We start from the raw sequence: 19,089 nt of genomic DNA, 5'->3' as shown, positions 1-19,089 counted from the left end.
ACACATGCATGAAAACAAAAATATACCCTCTCACGTATGGGCCAATGTACATGCCTTACTTCCTGCAGTCGTGCTGTCAGACATTGAGTTCTCTGTAAAGGTTGACGTCCTTGGGAAGCAGGGTCCGAGCTGAAGCCCAGGTAAAAATTCTCATGAATCATGATCTCTGAGTTCACCATTCCAATTCTGAAACCTGCCTGAATTATGTCCACTTCTCAGGTGCCGCTGCTGGACAAGGCTGGCTGTCGGCAAAGACAAGAAGACCTACGCGTTGGCTGATGACTGTAGGTGCTAAGGAAAAGTGGAAAAATGACGCGGGGGCATGTTGCTAAGCGTGGCTCTGGCTAACTCAGGAAGGTAGGCTTTCACCCACCCTATGATGTGCCATTGGATAGGAGGTTTTCCTCAGACGGTCCCAGTGGCTGCAAGAGTGGATTGACTGTTGCTCTTTCTGAGTGGCCTGAGGGCTGTGGATTCCCCAGGGCTTTGGAGTACTCCGAGGTCATGTCTCCTCTTCAGACCCCCACGGCATGCCCGGTTGTGTTCTGCAGCGTCCCAGCCTGTGCTTGGATCGATGATGACACCCTTGTATGCATTCCTTGGAAATCTGAACAAAATGAGTGAGAACACTCTACCGTCTCCTCATCGAATCTGAGGTCCAGCACGTTTCGTCTCTCGGGGGTAGGGGAGAGTGAGGAGTGAGGGCCAGCGTCCCCTTCTGACCTGCATGCAAACACCCAGCAGGGTTCCAGAATTCGAGGTGCTCCTATCTGGGGGTCCACTGTGTCTGCCCATAAGCGGGGTCATCTACGCATATTAGGTCCCTGCTGAAAGACCGTTGAGGGCATGCGAGGTGGAAGGCTCTCCTGCTGGTCTTCAGAGTCGGAGTGTGTGCTGGTGTAGGCCCAGTAAGCTTGCAGCTTGGGAAGTTGTGCTTGGGCCAGGATCACTCTTTGTGCATGCAGCTTCGGGGGCTATTTCTGGAAGCCAAAATGAGGAAGCTTCCCTGGTTGGAGCCTGAAGCCTCAGACCAGGACTGTGTCCCTCCCTGTCATTTGTTTGGGTGCATCAAAGTTCTTTAGTGCCCGGTGGGGATGGAGCAGTGGATGGGTGTGGGCTGGGGTTGGTCTTCAACGGAAGGGTGTTGATGGATTAGGCCTAGGTATTGCCCATGTCAGCAATTCCACTGCAGCTCCCGGCACAGTTGAGGCACTATGTGGGTCATCATGGAGTGGGTTTAGGACCGAGTGCTGCATTAAGCCGGCGTGGTGACTGCTGGTCTGCAGAAGCTGGTAAGGCATCATGAGGACATGTCCTGTGTGATGTCGTGGGATGGGCTGTCATGATTGGGTTGCAGGCGCTGGCCACGTCTTCCCAAGAATGTGTCCTGTTCGTGATGGGCTGGCATCAGCTGCCTCTGAAGGGGATGGTTTTGGCAGTACATGAGGATGCAGTTAGGTACTTAAACTGCATAGATTTGTGATCCCGTTGCCGGAGGAATGTCGCCCAAAGTGTGTCTTGCGGGACGTAGAGAAATTAGACATGCTGAAGCGTCTGGGCCACTCTCCTTGGGGGTATTTGAGTTATGCGTACATGCCCTTTGGCCACTTTGTTTCCTTGTTTGGGAATATGCAAAGCAAAAGTGTTTCTCCGAGAGGGCATGATGCGGCCAGCCCGTGTGGCACACAGGAGTTTTGAACAGCTAGAGGTTGATCTGGAGCAGTCCCTTGGCGGAGCAGAGATGTGTTCAGTGTTGCGATGCCAGGTGTGCTGCCGTGGACAGCCACTGTGCCCTTTGAAGCTTACAACTCCCCTCGCAAAACAGAGTTCTTCCGGTGGAAATCGGTCTGTCGTCCTCGGGGAGAGTGCCTTTGATCTTTGTGAGGTTCTCGATAGTGTCACTCTGTAAGTGGAGAAGTGCCACGATGCATGGGGTAGGGTCAGAGTCATCAAAGCAGTCATGCTTGTGGTCTGTCCTACCTGGTATACAGTGACCACGTGTTTGCAGGATGTCTGTGGCTTCCAGGAGAGTGGTGTTACTCTGTGGGCAGGAGGAGGGCACGTAGGATGACACTGTCAAGAATTTGAGCGTTTCCTCGGGGTTCAGGGCCGCCAAACCTGCTGGCTGGGTGCTGGCAACACGTGCCCGGGAAGGTAGCCTAGTTTCCACAGTGGGGTTTGAACGTGGGTCTTGGTTGCTGAAGCCCACCACTTCCTGTGGTGGGCATACCCATGAGACATCGGAAAGTGATTTGGCTTAGTTGGCAACAATTGGCAGTTGGGCCGAATTTCGTTAGCCCCTTGAGAGGTGCCGGGCTGCATGTTGACTATAGCCAGTCACAGGTCGGCCCACCCATAGGAGGTTTCCTTGCTCCTGAAAATGATGGGAGTGGCCCCAAGTGTACATTAGATATTCTACTGGGAGGCAGGATTTCCAGGTCCATGTATATGTTACACCCACGGCCAGAAGGCAGGTCTCGCCAGGTGTTTGTGCTTTGGCCAGAAGGCTTGGCTGTGGAAGAGTGGAAGTCCGTGGCCTATTTCAGAACCCCCTGGCTTTCAAAGTTCACATTCAGTCTGTTGAAGTTTGAAGGGGTCTTTCGCCATTCACTGCGAGGGTCCAGATCCAGGGCGCTGTGTATAAACTCGGGCTTTTATGGTTCGAGGTCTCAGGAGAGGGCCATAGGGACACACAGAGACCATGGTGAGGATTCAGAGGCACAGAAAGAAGCCCACAAGCGCGTCCTCATGTGCAGTGATACTCACACATGCGCACATGCGTGAAAACAAAAATATACCCTCTCACGTACGGGCCAACGTACATGCCTTACTTCCTGCAATCGTGCTGTCAGACAAACATTGAGTTCTCTGTAAAGGTTGACGTCCTTGGGAAGCAGGGTCCGAGCTCAAGCCCAGGTAAAAATTCTCATGAATCATGATCTCTGAGTTCACCATTCCAATTCTGAAACCTGCCTGAATTATGTCCACTTCTCAGGTGCCGCTGCTGGACAAGGCTGGCCGTCGGCAAAGACAAGAAGAACTACGCGTTGGCTGATGACTGTAGGTGCTAAGGAAAAGTGGAAAAATGACGCGGGGGCATGTTGCTAAGCGTGGCTCTGGCTAACTCAGGAAGGTAGGCTTTCACCCACCCTATGATGTGCCATTGGATAGGAGGTTTTCCTCAGACGGTCCCAGTGGCTGCAAGAGTGGATTGACTGTTGCTCTTTCTGAGTGGCCTGAGGGCTGTGGATTCCCCAGGGCTTTGGAGTACTCCGAGGTCATGTCTCCTCTTCAGACCCCCACGGCATGCCCGGTTGTGTTCTGCAGCGTCCCAGCCTGTGCTTGGATCGATGATGACACCCTTGTATGCATTCCTTGGAAATCTGAACAAAATGAGTGAGAACACTCTACCGTCTCCTCATCGAATCTGAGGTCCAGCACGTTTCGTCTCTCGGGGGTAGGGGAGAGTGAGGAGTGAGGGCCAGCGTCCCCTTCTGACCTGCATGCAAACACCCAGCAGGGTTCCAGAATTCGAGGTGCTCCTATCTGGGGGTCCACTGTGTCTGCCCATAAGCGGGGTCATCTATGCATATTAGGTCCCTGCTGAAAGACCGTTGAGGGCATGCGAGGGCGAAGGCTCTCCTGCTGGTCTTCAGAGTCGGAGTGTGTGCTGGTGTAGGCCCAGTAAGCTTGCAGCTTGGGAAGTTGTGCTTGGGCCAGGATCACTCTTTGTGCATGCAGCTTCGGGGGCTATTTCTGGAAGCCAAAATGAGGAAGCTTCCCTGGTTGGAGCCTGGAGCCTCAGACCAGGACTGTGTCCCTCCCTGTCATTTGTTTGGGTGCATCAAAGTTCTTTAGTGCCCGGTGGGGATGGAGCAGTGGATGGGTGTGGGCTGGGGTTGGTCTTCAACGGAAGGGTGTTGATGGATTAGGCCTAGGTATTGCCCATGTCAGCAATTCCACTGCAGCTCCCGGCACAGTTGAGGCACTATGTGGGTCATCATGGAGTGGGTTTAGGACCGAGTGCTGCATTAAGCCGGCGTGGTGACTGCTGGTCTGCAGAAGCTGGTAAGGCATCATGAGGACATGTCCTGTGTGATGTCGTGGGATGGGCTGTCATGATTGGGTTGCAGGCGCTGGCCACGTCTTCCCAAGAATGTGTCCTGTTCGTGATGGGCTGGCATCAGCTGCCTCTGAAGGGGATGGTTTTGGCAGTACATGAGGATGCAGTTAGGTACTTAAACTGCATAGATTTGTGATCCCATTGCCGGAGGAATGTCGCCCAAAGTGTGTCTTGCGGGACGTAGAGAAATTAGACATGCTGAAGCGTCTGGGCCACTCTCCTTGGGGGTATTTGAGTTATGCGTACATGCCCTTTGGCCACTTTGTTTCCTTGTTTGGGAATATGCAAAGCAAAAGTGTTTCTCCGAGAGGGCATGATGCGGCCAGCCCGTGTGGCACACAGGAGTTTTGAACAGCTAGAGGTTGATCTGGAGCAGTCCCTTGGCGGAGCAGAGATGTGTTCAGTGTTGCGATGCCAGGTGTGCTGCCGTGGACAGCCACTGTGCCCTTTGAAGCTTACAACTCCCCTCGCAAAACAGAGTTCTTCCGGTGGAAATCGGTCTGTCGTCCTCGGGGAGAGTGCCTTTGATCTTTGTGAGGTTCTCGATAGTGTCACTCTGTAAGTGGAGAAGTGCCACGATGCATGGGGTAGGGTCAGAGTCATCAAAGCAGTCATGCTTGCGGTCTGTCCTACCTGGTATACAGTGACCACGTGTTTGCAGGATGTCTGTGGCTTCCAGGAGAGTCGTGTTACTCTGTGGGCAGGAGGAGGGCACGTAGGATGACACTGTCAAGAATTTGAGCGTTTCCTCGGGGTTCAGGGCCGCCAAACCTGCTGGCTGGGTGCTGGCAACACGTGCCCGGGAAGGTAGCCTAGTTTCCACAGTGGGGTTTGAACGTGGGTCTTGGTTGCTGAAGCCCACCACTTCCTGTGGTGGGCATACCCATGGGTCATCAGAAAGTGATTTGGCTTAGTTGGCAACAATTGGCAGTTGGGCCGAATTTCGTTAGCCCCTTGAGAGGTGCCGGGCTGCATGTTGACTATAGCCAGTCGCAGGTCGGCCCACCCATAGGAGGTTTCCTTGCTCCTGAAAATGATGGGAGTGGCCCCAAGTGTACATTAGATATTCTACTGGGAGGCAGGATTTCCAGGTCCATGTATATGTTACACCCACGGCCGGAAGGCAGGTCTCGCCAGATGTTTGTGCTTTGGCCAGAAGGCTTGGCTGTGGAAGAGTGGAAGTCCGTGGCCTATTTCAGAACCCCCTGGCTTTCAAAGTTCACATTCAGTCTGTTGAAGTTTGAAGGGGTCTTTCGCCATTCACTGCGAGGGTCCAGATCCAGGGCGCTGTGTATAAACTCGGGCTTTTATGGTTCGAGGTCTCAGGAGAGGGCCATAGGGACACACAGAGACCATGGTGAGGATTCAGAGGCACAGAAAGAAGCCCACAAGCGCGTCCTCATGTGCAGTGATACTCACACATGCGCACATGCGTGAAAACAAAAATATACCCTCTCACGTACGGGCCAACGTACATGCCTTACTTCCTGCAATCGTGCTGTCAGACAAACATTGAGTTCTCTGTAAAGGTTGACGTCCTTGGGAAGCAGGGTCCGAGCTCAAGCCCAGGTAAAAATTCTCATGAATCATGATCTCTGAGTTCACCATTCCAATTCTGAAACCTGCCTGAATTATGTCCACTTCTCAGGTGCCGCTGCTGGACAAGGCTGGCCGTCGGCAAAGACAAGAAGACCTACGCGTTGGCTGATGACTGTAGGTGCTAAGGAAAAGTGGAAAAATGACGCGGGGGCATGTTGCTAAGCGTGGCTCTGGCTAACTCAGGAAGGTAGGCTTTCACCCACCCTATGATGTGCCATTGGATAGGAGGTTTTCCTCAGACGGTCCCAGTGGCTGCAAGAGTGGATTGACTGTTGCTCTTTCTGAGTGGCCTGAGGGCTGTGGATTCCCCAGGGCTTTGGAGTACTCCGAGGTCATGTCTCCTCTTCAGACCCCCACGGCATGCCCGGTTGTGTTCTGCAGCGTCCCAGCCTGTGCTTGGATCGATGATGACACCCTTGTATGCATTCCTTGGAAATCTGAACAAAATGAGTGAGAACACTCTACCGTCTCCTCATCGAATCTGAGGTCCAGCACGTTTCGTCTCTCGGGGGTAGGGGAGAGTGAGGAGTGAGGGCCAGCGTCCCCTTCTGACCTGCATGCAAACACCCAGCTGGGTTCCAGAATTCGAGGTGCTCCTATCTGAGGGTCCACTGTGTCTGCCCATAAGCGGGGTCATCTACGCATATTAGGTCCCTGCTGAAAGACCGTTGAGGGCATGCGAGGGGGAAGGCTCTCCTGCTGGTCTTCAGAGTCGGAGTGTGTGCTGGTGTAGGCCCAGTAAGCTTGCAGCTTGGGAAGGTGTGCTTGGGCCAGGATCACGCTTTGTGCATGCAGCTTCGGGGGCTATTTCTGGAAGCCAAAATGAGGAAGCTTCCCTGGTTGGAGCCTGGAGCCTCAGACCAGGCCTGTGTCCGTCCCTGTCATTTCTTTGGGTGCATCAAAGTTCTTAAGTGCCCGGTGGGGATGGAGCAGTGGATGGGTGTGGGCTGGGGTTGGTCTTCAACGGAAGGGTGTTGATGGATTAGGCCTAGGTATTGCCCATGTCAGCAATTCCACTGCAGCTCCCGGCACAGTTGAGGCACTATGTGGGTCATCATGGAGTGGGGTTAGGACCGAGTGCTGCATTTAAGCCGGCGTGGTGACTGCTGGTCTGCAGAAGCTGGTAAGGCATCATGAGGACATGTCCTGTGTGATGTCGTGGGATGGGCTGTCATGATTGGGTTGCAGGCGCTGGCCACGTCTTCCCAAGAATGTGTCCTGTTCGTGATGGGCTGGCATCAGCTGCATCTGAAGGGGATGGTTTTGGCAGTACATGAGGATGCAGTTAGGTACTTAAACTGCATAGATTTGTGATCCCGTTGCCAGAGGAATGTCGCCCAAAGTGTGTCTTGCGGGACGTAGAGAAATTAGACATGCTGAAGCATCTGGGCCACTCTCCTTGGGGGTATTTGAGTTATGCGTACATGCCCTTTGGCCACTTTGTTTCCTTGTTTGGGAATATGCAAAGCAAAAGTGTTTCTCCGAGAGGGCATGATGCGGCCAGCCCGTGTGGCACACAGGAGTTTTGAACAGCTAGAGGTTGATCTGGAGCAGTCCCTTGGCGGAGCAGAGATGTGTTCAGTGTTGCGATGCCAGGTGTGCTGCCGTGGACAGCCACTGTGCCCTTTGAAGCTTACAACTCCCCTCGCAAAACAGAGTTCTTCCGGTGGAAATCGGTCTGTCGTCCTCGGGGAGAGTGCCTTTGATCTTTGTGAGGTTCTCGATAGTGTCACTCTGTAAGTGGAGAAGTGCCACGATGCATGGGGTAGGGTCAGAGTCATCAAAGCAGTCATGCTTGCGGTCTGTCCTACCTGGTATACAGTGACCACGTGTTTGCAGGATGTCTGTGGCTTCCAGGAGAGTCGTGTTACTCTGTGGGCAGGAGGAGGGCACGTAGGATGACACTGTCAAGAATTTGAGCGTTTCCTCGGGGTTCAGGGCCGCCAAACCTGCTGGCTGGGTGCTGGCAACACGTGCCAGGGAAGGTAGCCTAGTTTCCACAGTGGGGTTTGAACGTGGGTCTTGGTTGCTGAAGCCCACCACTTCCTGTGTTGTGCATACCCATGGGTCATCGGAAAGTGATTTGGCTTAGTTGGCAACAATTGGCAGTTGGGCCGAATTTCGTTAGCCCCTTGAGAGGTGCCGGGCTGCATGTTGACTATAGCCAGTCACAGGTCGGCCCACCCATAGGAGGTTTCCTTGCTCTTGAAAATGATGGGAGTGGCCCCAAGTGTACATTAGATATTCTACTGGGAGGCAGGATTTCCAGGTCCATGTATATGTTACACCCACGGCCGGAAGGCAGGTCTCGCCAGGTGTTTGTGCTTTGGCCAGAAGGCTTGGCTGTGGAAGAGTGGAAGTCCGTGGCCTATTTCAGAACCCCCTGGCTTTCAAAGTTCACATTCAGTCTGTTGAAGTTTGAAGGGGTCTTTCGCCATTCACTGCGAGGGTCCAGATCCAGGGCGCTGTGTATAAACTCGGGCTTTTATGGTTCGAGGTCTCAGGAGAGGGCCATAGGGACACACAGAGACCATGGTGAGGATTCAGAGGCACAGAAAGAAGCCCACAAGCGCGTCCTCATGTGCAGTGATACTCACACATGCGCACATGCGTGAAAACAAAAATATACCCTCTCACGTACGGGCCAACGTACATGCCTTACTTCCTGCAATCGTGCTGTCAGACAAACATTGAGTTCTCTGTAAAGGTTGACGTCCTTGGGAAGCAGGGTCCGAGCTCAAGTCCAGGTAAAAATTCTCATGAATCATGATCTCTGAGTTCACCATTCCAATTCTGAAACCTGCCTGAATTATGTCCACTTCTCAGGTGCCGCTGCTGGACAAGGCTGGCCGTCGGCAAAGACAAGAAGACCTACGCGTTGGCTGATGACTGTAGGTGCTAAGGAAAAGTGGAAAAATGACGCGGGGGCATGTTGCTAAGCGTGGCTCTGGCTAACTCAGGAAGGTAGGCTTTCACCCACCCTATGATGTGCCATTGGATAGGAGGTTTTCCTCAGACGGTCCCAGTGGCTGCAAGAGTGGATTGACTGTTGCTCTTTCTGAGTGGCCTGAGGGCTGTGGATTCCCCAGGGCTTTGGAGTACTCCGAGGTCATGTCTCCTCTTCAGACCCCCACGGCATGCCCGGTTGTGTTCTGCAGCGTCCCAGCCTGTGCTTGGATCGATGATGACACCCTTGTATGCATTCCTTGGAAATCTGAACAAAATGAGTGAGAACACTCTACCGTCTCCTCATCGAATCTGAGGTCCAGCACGTTTCGTCTCTCGGGGGTAGGGGAGAGTGAGGAGTGAGGGCCAGCGTCCCCTTCTGACCTGCATGCAAACACCCAGCTGGGTTCCAGAATTCGAGGTGCTCCTATCTGAGGGTCCACTGTGTCTACCCATAAGCGGGGTCATCTACGCATATTAGGTCCCTGCTGAAAGACCGTTGAGGGCATGCGAGGGGGAAGGCTCTCCTGCTGGTCTTCAGAGTCGGAGTGTGTGCTGGTGTAGGCCCAGTAAGCTTGCAGCTTGGGAAGGTGTGCTTGGGCCAGGATCACGCTTTGTGCATGCAGCTTCGGGGGCTATTTCTGGAAGCCAAAATGAGGAAGCTTCCCTGGTTGGAGCCTGGAGCCTCAGACCAGGCCTGTGTCCCTCCCTGTCATTTGTTTGGGTGCATCAAAGTTCTTAAGTGCCCGGTGGGGATGGAGCAGTGGATGGGTGTGGGCTGGGGTTGGTCTTCAACGGAAGGGTGTTGATGGATTAGGCCTAGGTATTGCCCATGTCAGCAATTCCACTGCAGCTCCCGGCACAGTTGAGGCACTATGTGGGTCATCATGGAGTGGGGTTAGGACCGAGTGCTGCATTTAAGCCGGCGTGGTGACTGCTGGTCTGCAGAAGCTGGTAAGGCATCATGAGGACATGTCCTGTGTGATGTCGTGGGATGGGCTGTCATGATTGGGTTGCAGGCGCTGGCCACGTCTTCCCAAGAATGTGTCCTGTTCGTGATGGGCTGGCATCAGCTGCATCTGAAGGGGATGGTTTTGGCAGTACATGAGGATGCAGTTAGGTACTTAAACTGCATAGATTTGTGATCCCGTTGCCGGAGGAATGTCGCCCAAAGTGTGTCTTGCGGGACGTAGAGAAATTAGACATGCTGAAGCGTCTGGGCCACTCTCCTTGGGGGTATTTGAGTTATGCGTACATGCCCTTTGGCCACTTTGTTTCCTTGTTTGGGAATATGCAAAGCAAAAGTGTTTCTCCGAGAGGGCATGATGCGGCCAGCCCGTGTGGCACACAGGAGTTTTGAACAGCTAGAGGTTGATCTGGAGCAGTCCCTTGGCGGAGCAGAGATGTGTTCAGTGTTGCGATGCCATGTGTGCTGCCGTGGACAGCCACTGTGCCCTTTGAAGCTTACAACTCCCCTCGCAAAACAGAGTTCTTCCGGTGGAAATCGGTCTGTCGTCCTCGGGGAGAGTGCCTTTGATCTTTGTGAGGTTCTCGATAGTGTCACTCTGTAAGTGGAGAAGTGCCACGATGCATGGGGTAGGGTCAGAGTCATCAAAGCAGTCATGCTTGCGGTCTGTCCTACCTGGTATACAGTGACCACGTGTTTGCAGGATGTCTGTGGCTTCCAGGAGAGTCGTGTTACTCTGTGGGCAGGAGGAGGGCACGTAGGATGACACTGTCAAGAATTTGAGCGTTTCCTCGGGGTTCAGGGCCGCCAAACCTGCTGGCTGGGTGCTGGCAACACGTGCCCGGGAAGGTAGCCTAGTTTCCACAGTGGGGTTTGAACGTGGGTCTTGGTTGCTGAAGCCCACCACTTCCTGTGGTGGGCATACCCATGGGTCATCGGAAAGTGATTTGGCGTAGTTGGCAACAATTGGCAGTTGGGCCGAATTTCGTTAGCCCCTTGAGAGGTGCCGGGTTGCATGTTGACTATAGCCAGTCGCAGGTCGGCCCACCCATAGGAGGTTTCCTTGCTCCTGAAAATGATGGGAGTGGCCCCAAGTGTACATTAGATATTCTACTGGGAGGCAGGATTTCCAGGTCCATGTATATATTACACCCACGGCCGGAAGGCAGGTCTCGCCAGGTGTTTGTGCTTTGGCCAGAAGGCTTGGCTGTGGAAGAGTGGAAGTCCGTGGCCTATTTCAGAACCCCCTGGCTTTCAAAGTTCACATTCAGTCTGTTGAAGTTTGAAGGGGTCTTTCGCCATTCACTGCGAGGGTCCAGATCCAGGGCGCTGTGTATAAACTCTGGCTTTTATGGTTCGAGGTCTCAGGAGAGGGCCATAGGGACACACAGAGACCATGGTGAGGATTCAGAGGCACAGAAAGAAGCCCACAAGCGCATCCTCATGTGCAGTAATACTCACACATGCGCACATGCGTGAAAACAAAAATATACCCTCTCACGTACGGGCCAACGTACATGCCTTACTTCCTGCAATCGTGCTGTCAGACAAACATTGAGTTCTCTGTAAAGGTTGACGTCCTTGGGAAGCAGGGTCCGAGCTCAAGCCCAGGTAAAAATTCTCATGAATCATGATCTCTGAGTTCACCATTCCAATTCTGAAACCTGCCTGAATTATGTCCACTTCTCAGGTGCCGCTGCTGGACAAGGCTGGCCGTCGGCAAAGACAAGAAGACCTACGCGTTGGCTGATGACTGTAGGTGCTAAGGAAAAGTGGAAAAATGACGCGGGGGCATGTTGCTAAGCGTGGCTCTGGCTAACTCAGGAAGGTAGGCTTTCACCCACCCTATGATGTGCCATTGGATAGGAGGTTTTCCTCAGACGGTCCCAGTGGCTGCAAGAGTGGATTGACTGTTGCTCTTTCTGAGTGGCCTGAGGGCTGTGGATTCCCCAGGGCTTTGGAGTACTCCGAGGTCATGTCTCCTCTTCAGACCCCCACGGCATGCCCGGTTGTGTTCTGCAGCGTCCCAGCCTGTGCTTGGATCGATGATGACACCCTTGTATGCATTCCTTGGAAATCTGAACAAAATGAGTGAGAACACTCTACCGTCTCCTCATCGAATCTGAGGTCCAGCACGTTTCGTCTCTCAGGGGTAGGGGAGAGTGAGGAGTGAGGGCCAGCGTCCCCTTCTGACCTGCAAGCAAACACCCAGCTGGGTTCCAGAATTCGAGGTGCTCCTATCTGAGGGTCCACTGTGTCTGCCCATAAGCGGGGTCATCTACGCATATTAGGTCCCTGCTGAAAGACCGTTGAGGGCATGCGAGGGGGAAGGCTCTCCTGCTGGTCTTCAGAGTCGGAGTGTGTGCTGGTGTAGGCCCAGTAAGCTTGCAGCTTGGGAAGGTGTGCTTGGGCCAGGATCACGCTTTGTGCATGCAGCTTCGGGGGCTATTTCTGGAAGCCAAAATGAGGAAGCTTCCCTGGTTGGAGCCTGGAGCCTCAGACCAGGCCTGTGTCCCTCCCTGTCATTTGTTTGGGTGCATCAAAGTTCTTAAGTGCCCGGTGGGGATGGAGCAGTGGATGGGTGTGGGCTGGGGTTGGTCTTCAATGGAAGGGTGTTGATGGATTAGGCCTAGGTATTGCCCATGTCAGCAATTCCACTGCAGCTCCCGGCACAGTTGAGGCACTATGTGGGTCATCATGGAGTGGGGTTAGGACCGAGTGCTGCATTTAAGCCGGCGTGGTGACTGCTGGTCTGCAGAAGCTGGTAAGGCATCATGAGGACATGTCCTGTGTGATGTCGTGGGATGGGCTGTCATGATTGGGTTGCAGGCGCTGGCCACGTCTTCCCAAGAATGTGTCCTGTTCGTGATGGGCTGGCATCAGCTGCCTCTGAAGGGGATGGTTTTGGCAGTACATGAGGATGCAGTTAGGTACTTAAACTGCATAGATTTGTGATCCCGTTGCCGGAGGAATGTCGCCCAAAGTGTGTCTTGCGGGACGTAGAGAAATTAGACATGCTGAAGCGTCTGGGCCACTCTCCTTGGGGGTATTTGAGTTATGCGTACATGCCCTTTGGCCACTTTGTTTCCTTGTTTGGGAATATGCAAAGCAAAAGTGTTTCTCCGAGAGGGCATGATGCGGCCAGCCCGTGTGGCACACAGGAGTTTTGAACAGCTAGAGGTTGATCTGGAGCAGTCCCTTGGCGGAGCAGAGATGTGTTCAGTGTTGCGATGCCAGGTGTGCTGCCGTGGACAGCCACTGTGCCCTTTGAAGCTTACAACTCCCCTCGCAAAACAGAGTTCTTCCGGTGGAAATCGGTCTGTCGTCCTCGGGGAGAGTGCCTTTGATCTTTGTGAGGTTCTCGATAGTGTCACTCTGTAAGTGGAGAAGTGCCACGATGCATGGGGTAGGGTCAGAGTCATCAAAGCAGTCATGCTTGTGGTCTGTCCTACCTGGTATACAGTGACCACGTGTTTGCAGGATGTCTGTGGCTTCCAGGAGAGTGGTGTTACTCTGTGGGCAGGAGGAGGGCACGTAGGATGACACTGTCAAGAATTTGAGCGTTTCCTCGGGGTTCAGGGCCGCCAAACCTGCTGGCTGGGTGCTGGCAACACGTGCCCGGGAAGGTAGCCTAGTTTCCGCAGTGGGGTTTGAACGTGGGTCTTGGTTGCTGAAGCCCACCACTTCCTGTGGTGGGCATACCCATGGGTCATCGGAAAGTGATTTGGCTTAGTTGGCAACAATTGGCAGTTGGGCCGAATTTCGTTAGCCCCTTGAGAGGTGCCGGGCTGCATGTTGACTATAGCCAGTCACAGGTCGGCCCACCCATAGGAGGTTTCCTTGCTCCTGAAAATGATGGGAGTGGCCCCAAGTGTACATTAGATATTCTACTGGGAGGCAGGATTTCCAGGTCCATGTATATGTTACACCCACGGCCGGAAGGCAGGTCTCGCCAGGTGTTTGTGCTTTGGCCAGAAGGCTTGGCTGTGGAAGAGTGGAAGTCCGTGGCCTATTTCAGAACCCCCTGGCTTTCAAAGTTCACATTCAGTCTGTTGAAGTTTGAAGGGGTCTTTCGCCATTCACTGCGAGGGTCCAGATCCAGGGCGCTGTGTATAAACTCGGGCTTTTATGGTTCGAGGTCTCAGGAGAGGGCCATAGGGACACACAGAGACCATGGTGAGGATTCAGAGGCACAGAAAGAAGCCCACAAGCGCGTCCTCATGTGCAGTGATACTCACACATGCGCACATGCGTGAAAACAAAAATATACCCTCTCACGTACGGGCCAACGTACATGCCTTACTTCCTGCAATCGTGCTGTCAGACAAACATTGAGTTCTCTGTAAAGGTTGACGTCCTTGGGAAGCAGGGTCCGAGCTCAAGCCCAGGTAAAAATTCTCATGAATCATGATCTCTGAGTTCACCATTCCAATTCTGAAACCTGCCTGAATTATGTCCACTTCTCAGGTGCCGCTGCTGGACAAGGCTGGCCGTCGGCAAAGACAAGAAGACCTACGCGTTGGCTGATGACTGTAGGTGCTAAGGAAAAGTGGAAAAATGACGCGGGGGCATGTTGCTAAGCGTGGCTCTGGCTAACTCAGGAAGGTAGGCTTTCACCCACCCTATGATGTGCCATTGGATAGGAGGTTTTCCTCAGACGGTCCCAGTGGCTGCAAGAGTGGATTGACTGTTGCTCTTTCTGAGTGGCCTGAGGGCTGTGGATTCCCCAGGGCTTTGGAGTACTCCGAGGTCATGTCTCCTCTTCAGACCCCCACGGCATGCCCGGTTGTGTTCTGCAGCGTCCCAGCCTGTGCTTGGATCGATGATGACACCCTTGTATGCATTCCTTGGAAATCTGAACAAAATGAGTGAGAACACTCTACCGTCTCCTCATCGAATCTGAGGTCCAGCACGTTTCGTCTCTCGGGGGTAGGGGAGAGTGAGGAGTGAGGGCCAGCGTCCCCTTCTGACCTGCATGCAAACACCCAGCAGGGTTCCAGAATTCGAGGTGCTCCTATCTGGGGGTCCACTGTGTCTGCCCATAAGCGGGGTCATCTACGCATATTAGGTCCCTGCTGAAAGACCGTTGAGGGCATGCGAGGGGGAAGGCTCTCCTGCTGGTCTTCAGAGTCGGAGTGTGTGCTGGTGTAGGCCCAGTAAGCTTGCAGCTTGGGAAGGTGTGCTTGGGCCAGGATCACGCTTTGTGCATGCAGCTTCGGGGGCTATTTCTGGAAGCCAAAATGAGGAAGCTTCCCTGGTTGGAGCCTGGAGCCTCAGACCAGGCCTGTGTCCCTCCCTGTCATTTGTTTGGGTGCATCAAAGTTCTTAAGTGCCCGGTGGGGATGGAGCAGTGGATGGGTGTGGGCTGGGGTTGGTCTTCAACGGAAGGGTGTTGATGGATTAGGCCTAGGTATTGCCCATGTCAGCAATTCCACTGCAGCTCCCGGCACAGTTGAGGCACTATGTGGGTCATCATGGAGTGGGGTTAGGACCGAGTGCTGCATTTAAGCCGGCGTGGTGACTGCTGGTCTGCAGAAGCTGGTAAGGCATCATGAGGACATGTCCTGTGTGATGTCGTGGGATGGGCTGTCATGATTGGGTTGCAGGCGCTGGCCACGTCTTCCCAAGAATGTGTCCTGTTCGTGATGGGCTGGCATCAGCTGCATCTGAAGGGGATGGTTTTGGCAGTACATGAGGATGCAGTTAGGTACTTAAACTGCATAGATTTGTGATCCCGTTGCCGGAGGAATGTCGCCCAAAGTGTGTCTTGCGGGACGTAGAGAAATTAGACATGCTGAAGCGTCTGGGCCACTCTCCTTGGGGGTATTTGAGTTATGCGTACATGCCCTTTGGCCACTTTGTTTCCTTGTTTGGGAATATGCAAAGCAAAAGTGTTTCTCCGAGAGGGCATGATGCGGCCAGCCCGTGTGGCACACAGGAGTTTTGAACAGCTAGAGGTTGATCTGGAGCAGTCCCTTGGCGTAGCAGAGATGTGTTCAGTGTTGCGATGCCAGGTGTGCTGCCGTGGACAGCCACTGTGCCCTTTGAAGCTTACAACTCCCCTCGCAAAACAGAGTTCTTCCGGTGGAAATCGGTCTGTCGTCCTCGGGGAGAGTGCCTTTGATCTTTGTGAGGTTCTCGATAGTGTCACTCTGTAAGTGGAGAAGTGCCACGATGCATGGGGTAGGGTCAGAGTCATCAAAGCAGTCATGCTTGCGGTCTGTCCTACCTGGTATACAGTGACCACGTGTTTGCAGGATGTCTGTGGCTTCCAGGAGAGTCGTGTTACTCTGTGGGCAGGAGGAGGGCACGTAGGATGACACTGTCAAGAATTTGAGCGTTTCCTCGGGGTTCAGGGCCGCCAAACCTGCTGGCTGGGTGCTGGCAACACGTGCCCGGGAAGGTAGCCTAGTTTCCACAGTGGGGTTTGAACGTGGGTCTTGGTTGCTGAAGCCCACCACTTCCTGTGGTGGGCATACCCATGGGTCATCGGAAAGTGATTTGGCGTAGTTGGCAACAATTGGCAGTTGGGCCGAATTTCGTTAGCCCCTTGAGAGGTGCCGGGCTGCATGTTGACTATAGCCAGTCGCAGGTCGGCCCACCCATAGGAGGTTTCCTTGCTCCTGAAAATGATGGGAGTGGCCCCAAGTGTACATTAGATATTCTACTGGGAGGCAGGATTTCCAGGTCCATGTATATGTTACACCCACGGCCGGAAGGCAGGTCTCGCCAGGTGTTTGTGCTTTGGCCAGAAGGCTTGGCTGTGGAAGAGTGGAAGTCCGTGGCCTATTTCAGAACCCCCTGGCTTTCAAAGTTCACATTCAGTCTGTTGAAGTTTGAAGGGATCTTTCGCCATTCACTGCGAGGGTCCAGATCCAGGGCGCTGTGTATAAACTCTGGCTTTTATGGTTCGAGGTCTCAGGAGAGGGCCATAGGGACACACAGAGACCATGGTGAGGATTCAGAGGCACAGAAAGAAGCCCACAAGCGCGTCTTCATGTGCAGTAATACTCACACATGCGCACATGCGTGAAAACAAAAATATACCCTCTCACGTACGGGCCAACGTACATGCCTTACTTCCTGCAATCGTGCTGTCAGACAAACATTGAGTTCTCTGTAAAGGTTGACGTCCTTGGGAAGCAGGGTCCGAGCTCAAGCCCAGGTAAAAATTCTCATGAATCATGATCTCTGAGTTCACCATTCCAATTCTGAAACCTGCCTGAATTATGTCCACTTCTCAGGTGCCGCTGCTGGACAAGGCTGGCCGTCGGCAAAGACAAGAAGACCTACGCATTGGCTGATGACTGTAGGTGCTAAGGAAAAGTGGAAAAATGACGCGGGGGCATGTTGCTAAGCGTGGCTCTGGCTAACTCAGGAAGGTAGGCTTTCACCCACCCTATGATGTGCCATTGGATAGGAGGTTTTCCTCAGACGGTCCCAGTGGCTGCAAGAGTGGATTGACTGTTGCTCTTTCTGAGTGGCCTGAGGGCTGTGGATTCCCCAGGGCTTTGGAGTACTCCGAGGTCATGTCTCCTCTTCAGACCCCCACGGCATGCCCGGTTGTGTTCTGCAGCGTCCCAGCCTGTGCTTGGATCGATGATGACACCCTTGTATGCATTCCTTGGAAATCTGAACAAAATGAGTGAGAACACTCTACCGTCTCCTCATCGAATCTGAGGTCCAGCACGTTTCGTCTCTCGGGGGTAGGGGAGAGTGAGGAGTGAGGGCCAGCGTCCCCTTCTGACCTGCATGCAAACACCCAGCAGGGTTCCAGAATTCGAGGTGCTCCTATCTGGGGGTCCACTGTGTCTGCCCATAAGCGGGGTCATCTACGCATATTAGGTCCCTGCTGAAAGACCGTTGAGGGCATGCGAGGGGGAAGGCTCTCCTGCTGGTCTTCAGAGTCGGAGTGTGTGCTGGTGTAGGCCCAGTAAGCTTGCAGCTTGGGAAGGTGTGCTTGGGCCAGGATCACGCTTTGTGCATGCAGCTTCGGGGGCTATTTCTGGAAGCCAAAATGAGGAAGCTTCCCTGGTTGGAGCCTGGAGCCTCAGACCAGGCCTGTGTCCCTCCCTGTCATTTGTTTGGGTGCATCAAAGTTCTTAAGTGCCCGGTGGGGATGGAGCAGTGGATGGGTGTGGGCTGGGGTTGGTCTTCAACGGAAGGGTGTTGATGGATTAGGCCTAGGTATTGCCCATGTCAGCAATTCCACTGCAGCTCCCGGCACAGTTGAGGCACTATGTGGGTCATCATGGAGTGGGGTTAGGACCGAGTGCTGCATTTAAGCCGGCGTGGTGACTGCTGGTCTGCAGAAGCTGGTAAGGCATCATGAGGACATGTCCTGTGTGATGTCGTGGGATGGGCTGTCATGATTGGGTTGCAGGCGCTGGCCACGTCTTCCCAAGAATGTGTCCTGTTCGTGATGGGCTGGCATCAGCTGCATCTGAAGGGGATGGTTTTGGCAGTACATGAGGATGCAGTTAGGTACTTAAACTGCATAGATTTGTGATCCCGTTGCCGGAGGAATGTCGCCCAAAGTGTGTCTTGCGGGACGTAGAGAAATTAGACATGCTGAAGCGTCTGGGCCACTCTCCTTGGGGGTATTTGAGTTATACGTACATGCCCTTTGGCCACTTTGTTTCCTTGTTTGGGAATATGCAAAGCAAAAGTGTTTCTCCGAGAGGGCATGATGCGGCCAGCCCGTGTGGCACACAGGAGTTTTGAACAGCTAGAGGTTGATCTGGAGCAGTCCCTTGGCGGAGCAGAGATGTGTTCAGTGTTGCGATGCCAGGTGTGCTGCCGTGGACAGCCACTGTGCCCTTTGAAGCTTACAACTCCCCTCGCAAAACAGAGTTCTTCCGTTGGAAATCGGTCTGTCGTCCTCGGGGAGAGTGCCTTTGATCTTTGTGAGGTTCTCGATAGTGTCACTCTGTAAGTGGAGAAGTGCCACGATGCATGGGGTAGGGTCAGAGTCATCAAAGCAGTCATGCTTGCGGTCTGTCCTACCTGGTATACAGTGACCACGTGTTTGCAGGATGTCTGTGGCTTCCAGGAGAGTCGTGTTACTCTGTGGGCAGGAGGAGGGCACGTAGGATGACACTGTCAAGAATTTGAGCGTTTCCTCGGGGTTCAGGGCCGCCAAACCTGCTGGCTGGGTGCTGGCAACACGTGCCCGGGAAGGTAGCCTAGTTTCCACAGTGGGGTTTGAACGTGGGTCTTGGTTGCTGAAGCCCACCACTTCCTGTGGTGGGCATACCCATGGGTCATCGGAAAGTGATTTGGCGTAGTTGGCAACAATTGGCAGTTGGGCCGAATTTCGTTAGCCCCTTGAGAGGTGCCGGGCTGCATGTTGACTATAGCCAGTCGCAGGTCGGCCCACCCATAGGAGGTTTCCTTGCTCCTGAAAATGATGGGAGTGGCCCCAAGTGTACATTAGATATTCTACTGGGAGGCA

The 19,089-nt window shown here is 53.6% G+C and overlaps 7 non-coding genes across 7 annotated transcripts; all 7 read left to right on the top strand.

Annotated features, from left to right (window-relative positions):
• The first annotated feature begins 568 nt into the window (after positions 1-568).
• LOC132489854 (small nucleolar RNA SNORD116) lies at positions 569-660 on the top strand. Its single transcript, XR_009532222.1, has one exon. It is a non-coding gene; the product is annotated as a small nucleolar RNA SNORD116 (small nucleolar RNA).
• A 2,684-nt stretch (positions 661-3,344) lies between these two features.
• LOC132489853 (small nucleolar RNA SNORD116) lies at positions 3,345-3,436 on the top strand. The gene has a single exon (XR_009532221.1). It is a non-coding gene; the product is annotated as a small nucleolar RNA SNORD116 (small nucleolar RNA).
• A 2,684-nt stretch (positions 3,437-6,120) lies between these two features.
• On the top strand, positions 6,121-6,212 carry LOC132489852 (small nucleolar RNA SNORD116). The gene has a single exon (XR_009532220.1). It is a non-coding gene; the product is annotated as a small nucleolar RNA SNORD116 (small nucleolar RNA).
• Positions 6,213-8,897: 2,685 nt separating this feature from the next.
• LOC132489851 (small nucleolar RNA SNORD116) lies at positions 8,898-8,989 on the top strand. Its single transcript, XR_009532219.1, has one exon. It is a non-coding gene; the product is annotated as a small nucleolar RNA SNORD116 (small nucleolar RNA).
• Positions 8,990-11,674: 2,685 nt separating this feature from the next.
• On the top strand, positions 11,675-11,766 carry LOC132489850 (small nucleolar RNA SNORD116). Its single transcript, XR_009532218.1, has one exon. It is a non-coding gene; the product is annotated as a small nucleolar RNA SNORD116 (small nucleolar RNA).
• A 2,685-nt stretch (positions 11,767-14,451) lies between these two features.
• LOC132489849 (small nucleolar RNA SNORD116) lies at positions 14,452-14,543 on the top strand. Its single transcript, XR_009532217.1, has one exon. It is a non-coding gene; the product is annotated as a small nucleolar RNA SNORD116 (small nucleolar RNA).
• A 2,685-nt stretch (positions 14,544-17,228) lies between these two features.
• LOC132489848 (small nucleolar RNA SNORD116) lies at positions 17,229-17,320 on the top strand. Its single transcript, XR_009532216.1, has one exon. It is a non-coding gene; the product is annotated as a small nucleolar RNA SNORD116 (small nucleolar RNA).
• The last annotated feature ends 1,769 nt before the right edge of the window (positions 17,321-19,089 follow it).

This window comes from Mesoplodon densirostris, chromosome 4, assembly GCF_025265405.1.
Source record: "Mesoplodon densirostris isolate mMesDen1 chromosome 4, mMesDen1 primary haplotype, whole genome shotgun sequence".
Classification (NCBI taxonomy): domain Eukaryota; kingdom Metazoa; phylum Chordata; class Mammalia; order Artiodactyla; family Ziphiidae; genus Mesoplodon; species Mesoplodon densirostris.
Note: the sequence above shows the minus strand (reverse complement) of the source record. Positions and strands in the feature narration are given on the sequence as shown.